The sequence below is a fragment of the Saccopteryx leptura genome, chromosome 4 (assembly GCF_036850995.1).
Source record: "Saccopteryx leptura isolate mSacLep1 chromosome 4, mSacLep1_pri_phased_curated, whole genome shotgun sequence".
Taxonomy (NCBI): domain Eukaryota; kingdom Metazoa; phylum Chordata; class Mammalia; order Chiroptera; family Emballonuridae; genus Saccopteryx; species Saccopteryx leptura.
The window spans coordinates 183174056-183179970 of record NC_089506.1 but is presented as its reverse complement, the minus strand read 5'-3'; the positions used below and the strand labels follow the sequence as shown (position 1 = coordinate 183179970).

Genomic DNA, 5915 nt, shown 5'->3' with positions numbered 1-5915 from the left:
TTTCAAAGCATACTTATACCATGCCCAAGCCAGAGATTCTGTTTCAGTCGCCTGTGGTAGGGGTCAGGCATGTGTGATTTTTAAAACTTACCAGGTGATTCAGAACTAGACTCCTGTTTGAGACCTAATAATATAAAAATTAATTTTCATATTTTTATAATGATATCACTTTGAATTAAAAAAATTTAGTTGTTTTCATCTACTATTCATTTTTAAAATAATGTGCTGGAAATTATTTAAACGATTTTTATTTACATTCCTATTTCCACGGATAAAACTTTTAAAAGATCTGCTCCTTTCAGCGGCATACTAAGATTGTGATAGCTGTATTCATTAATGTTGGCAAAATTATATTTCTGTGTCATCAACTAGAGAACAGACATAAATTTTTGTTGTCAGATGCTTAACTTTAAAATGGCACACTGTACCTCTCACGAGGTGTCCCAGTGACAGTGACATCATCTTTAAACCCTGGATGGCAATCTCTGAAGGACCACTGTGATGCCCGGAGAAGACAGGGCGACCTGAAAGTCCAGCTGCTTTCTTAAGGTCATTCCACTTCTGAATGATTATCCAGAATACTCCGTTGTGGAAACAGACAGTGCGGGCTCGGAGCAGACGCCGCAGGCCGGCCTGTCCCTCCGCGGGAAGGCCGTGGTGCTGAAGGGCGGGTGACAGCACCGGGATGCGCACGGCCCTCGAGGGCAGCGGAAAACAGCCCCGCTCCGGAGAAACTGCTGCCTCATACCCGAGGGAACGTGGGCCTTGTGTTCACCACGGAGGACCTCGCTGAGATCAGTGACATGATGATGGCCAATAAGATGCCAGCTACTGCCCCTGCTGGTGTCACTGCCCTGTATGAGGTCACTGCACCAGCCTAGAACACTGATCTGGGGGCCTGAGAAGACCTCCTTTTTCCAGTTTTTAGGCATCACCCCTAAAACCTCCAGGGGTACCATTGCAATCCTGAGTGCAGCTGATTAAGACTGGAGACAAAAGGGGGGAGCAGTGAAGCCACACTCCTGAACATCTTCCCCTTCTCCTGTGGGCTGACCATCCGGCAGGCATTTGCCAGCAGCCATATCTACCACCCGGAAGTGTCTGCCAGCGGCCGTATCTACCACCCGGAAGTGTCTGCCAGCTGCCGTATTTACCACCCGGAAGTGTTTGACGTCAGGAAGAAAACTGCATTCCCTCTTCCCTGGGGGGTGTCCACAAGGCTGCCAGTGTATGTCTGTAGATTGTTACTCAACTTTTGTATCAGGACCCCATTTTATCATCAATGGGTGCATCAGGTCTTGGCTTTGTCTATGGAGACTGATTGCAACTTCCCACTTACTGAAAAGGTCAAGGCCTTCTTAAATGATCCGTCTGCTTTCCTGGCCACTGCCCTGTGACTGCTGCACCACCGCTGCTCCTGCTGCTCCCACAGCCCCAGCAAAGGCTGAAGCAAAGGAAAAGTCGGAGGAGGGCAGACGAGGATATGGGAATTTAGTCTTTGACTTATCACCAAAACACAAACAGTTCAACCATCTGTTTGTGAAACAAGGAAATAAGGGCTTAATTCTCTTAAAAAAAAAAAACTAAAATAAAATGAAACATTGTATAATAAAGATTGGATTATGAGTCAGAAAGGTGGGTGCTGAATCACAACTGTGCACTAAGTAGGGTTCAGGATCTGCATTGGTCAAATGTGGGTCAGTTTAGGTGAGCCCCAAGGTCCCTTTTGGCTTCAACATATGTGACAGCATTTACACTCTGATCTGTGTTAAATCGACTAGCTGTTGCTAACAGAAGTAACAAGTGCGTGAGAGGTTGTCTTTGCTGCTTTCCTGAGGACTGCTAGAGCTGTTGAGCCAGGAATACCCAGGAGCTGGGCTTCCTCTGTCCCGTCTGCCCCAGCAAGTAATGGCTGGGTTCACACAACCTGTTATCTAGGAAGCAGGCCTTGAGCTGTCAGCACACCTGTCTGCTTCAGTCCTGTTAGATTCATGACCCCTAAAGTTACTAACTGCCTGACTGACTCTGATGAGGATGGACATGTATACAATCAACTCTTTAGTCTCACTAGCCCTAAAATGAGACTCATGTGTTCCTTATGCACAAATGTGTTTCAGTGTCTCTTCCCACAGTGGAACCACAATCAGGCACTTCCAACAAGATGTAGACCTGTGATTTTTAAGTACTTTTGCAGTCATGCAGAATTTCACCTTCACTGATCCATTCCGCACTTAATTCTTTTTCTAACTTTACTTTCAATTACAGTTTACATTACAATATTATTTCTATTAGTTTCAGTTGTACAGCATAGTTGTTAGACAATCATATGCTTTACAAAGCATTTCTCTCGGTATTTCCAATACCCATCTAACACCATATGTAGTTATTATAGTATTATTGACTATATTCCCTATGTGCTGTACTTTATATCCCAGTGACTATTTTGTAACTACTAATTTGTACTTTTTACTCTTCACTTTTTTTTTTTAATTCAGTGAGAGGAAGGGAGGCAGACTCCCGCATGCACCCAGACTGGGATCCAACCAGCAAACTCACTAGAGGGCGATGCTCTGCTCATCTGGGGCATTGCTCCTTTGCTCAGTAACTGAACTCTTCTGAGCACCTGAGGCAGAGGTCATGAAGGCATCCTCAGTGCCCTGGGCCAACTTGCTCCAAACGAGCCATGGCTGCAGGAGGAGAAGGGAAAGAGAGAAAGAAAGAGAGAGATGGAGAGAGAGAAGAAGCAAGAGGGGGAGGAGTGAAGAAGCAGATAGAAGCTTCTCCTGTGTGCTCTGACCAGGAAGCAAACCTGGGAGATCCATACGCTGGGCCGACACTCAACCACTGAACTAACTGGCCAAGGCCAGTCTCTTCACCTTTATTACTCACAATTTCTTGAATGTGGTGATTAGTAACTCTTGAATGAGTGGATTTTTTTTTCAGGACTAACAAAAGAACTGTTTCTGGATTCTCAGTTCCACTAATCTATTTGTCTGTTCCTGAACAAATGCCACAATTCCTTAACTAATACTTAATTAATACTGCATTATGATACATTGTCATCTGATAAGCAATGTTTCACCATGATAATCTTCTTCAGAAGTTTCCCAACTATTTAGGAAACTTTGTACTTTCATTAAACTCAGTAAAATCAGGTTTTTCTTTCTTTCTCTTATACAGAAGAAAACATGTAACAGGAATAGGAAATTATGGAGAATCAACAACTTTTAAGAAAATAATCTCCATGAATATGGTGTATCAAATTATTGGTTTAGGTCTTCTATAATTTTCTTCAATAATGTTTTACAATTTTCTCTGTAACTTCTTAAAATATTCTTTGTTAGTTTTATTTCAGTTATATCAGGCTTTTTTTTTCCTAACTATCTCTTATGTATAAAAATTTTTAAAAACTCTTTGGATAGGGTTGTAGGAAAAAGACCACATACACAAACTTTTTAAGAACTGGACTATGGGAATAGTCCAGTCTTAATACACAAAAATGACAGCCTTAAAATATATATATATATATATATATATATATATATATATATATATATATATATATATTTATGACTTGTCCCACCTATCCATCAAATCATTTCCAAGAATTGCTTAGTGATTCACTGAAGGAGAATTTACTTGTTTACAGACAATCAAATATACTTTGAAACAGTAAGATGGCAATATTCACTTGAAAAGAGGTTAAATGTACATTGAAAAGCAAAGGCAATTAAATCATTCAAAGAAGATTATGGCATTAAAAGTCTATAAAAGAGTAATGGTAACTGCAGAGGTGTAAAACATTAAAAAATGTTTTTGTTGAGTTTTCAGCTTTTAGAATCACATGACATAATCTATTGATTAAGGAAAATTATTTCTTCCTCAGTAGCACTCAGATATCATGAATGACTGTCCCAATTCATTTCTTTTTTATATACTCCAAATATACAAGTGATATTACAGTGATAGTGACATAATAGAGTCTAAAAAGAAATAAAAAAACTGATTAAACAACACAAATTTGGTTTGACCCCTTAAATTCTACAGGCCATGTTATTTCTCCACATTCTAGCCATTCTCACTTTCTCTTACTACTCATATCAATTGAGAAATGTTATTAAATACCTTCTCAATACCACTGTGGTAAGGACATATAGAAATAATATGTTATAATAAAACACAAAAGAAAAAATATTTTTTGGAAGCATGAGATATCAATATAGAATAATTAACATATGCATAAATATGCTAAATATAGAAAAATATGCATAGACAACAGATTCAAAAACACAAGCACCTGTTTGCTGAAAAACAAAAGAAAGAAAAACAGAGTTTCCCAAAGAGTTCTATGAACTATACTCTGAAGACAAATAGAAAGGATAATATATTCCCATTTTCATAAAGTCCAATGCTTATAACACTGGATTCTCTGGTTTATCCCAGTTTCTTTTAGGCCCAGGGGACCTGCTTCCAAGAGCTAGGATATGAATGGAACATTGTTACCTCTTTTTATCCCTCCTTCAGCCAGTGGGAATGGCATATTCAAATATTTTGTCCAACAGTTAGTGTGCATTTGCAAGAAAGAAAATCATTCTCCATTGCTTGCATGGTTTCCATGTCATATCTATTATTTCTGTGTCAAGTATATTGTTCATTGCTTACATCTGCCCAAGTTAGGCAAAGATATTCTTCCAGTAGAATTAAATCACACTCTCCAGAGGACACTTCAGCTGTAAGAAAATAAATTAAACATAGTTGAGGTCTTTGTTTTGTTCAATGAATAATACTTTGTGCCTGGTTGGCACCTAATAAATATTAAACAAACCTTAGTTTATTTTGACCTGTCATGGGAAATGATATTTAACATATCATATTAGGAAAACCATAAGAAACAGAAGACAGTAACTGTGAACAAATGGTTATACTGCATGAATCATGTTCCTCTGAGGCTGGGTCAGTAGGTGATGCTTCTGTGTTATATGTGTCTTTGGATTTTTGACAAACCTTTCTCTGGTTTGTCAGTTTTTTTTAAAGCAGAGTGAAGCATGTAATAAGAAGAGATTTCATATAGATACATATAGTCATTTCTCCATAAAATTATTCAATATGGAGAGAAAATATCTTAAAGTAGGACAAACTTAGACATTTACAAGTACAGTAGATAGTATCATTTTACAGTTGAAGATGAGTAGGAAATTTGAAAATAATACCAGTTTACTTCTTTTTTTAAACAAGACAAAAAAATAACTTCCCCTTCCACTCTGTCCATGTGCAACCTAGAAGTGGTTTGTGAGATGGAGAGTCAAGTAAATTTTCAACTTTATGAGTAGTGTGTGTTCTTGTTCTAATACACAATGTCAGTCTTGACCTTCAAAGCCCTTTGATGTCGAATTTCAACTTCAGCCTTTGTTCAGACTTAATAATGACCATGATATTTAAACACCAAAAGTTATTTTAACATTGCAGTTGTTATATTAACTTTTAGGGATGTTCATGAATCAAAGGAAGAGAGGCCATTTTCTATGAAGAGAAATTACCCTAAACACATCCCTGGTCCCTCCCTGTTTTTAAATCACTCTGCCTCCCAAATACTGGAGTGTGAGTGGTGAGCACAAACGGGACATAAATGACCCTCTCAGCTCTTCTCCCTCCTGAGAGCCATCGTCCTTAGCACCTCTGGTGGCTGTCGGCCACAGATAGTTGGGGAGCATATTGGTTTCCTAAGTATGTTATGTATGACAAATTACTTCAACTTTTCTGGCTGAAAACAATAGAAATATGTATTCTCTCACAGGTTAAAGACCAGAAGTCCAAAGTTGGTCTCACTGGGCCAAGACCAGCAAAGCCACAGTCCATCCGAAGGCTCTCAGGACAGTCTGTTCCTTGCTGCACTCCATTCTCTGCCTTTTGGTCAC

The 5915-nt window shown here is 39.0% G+C and overlaps 1 pseudogene; it reads left to right on the top strand.

Moving 5' to 3' along the window:
* Positions 1-501: 501 nt before the first annotated feature.
* On the top strand, positions 502-1587 carry LOC136403346 (large ribosomal subunit protein uL10 pseudogene; annotated as a pseudogene).
* Positions 1588-5915: the final 4328 nt, after the last annotated feature.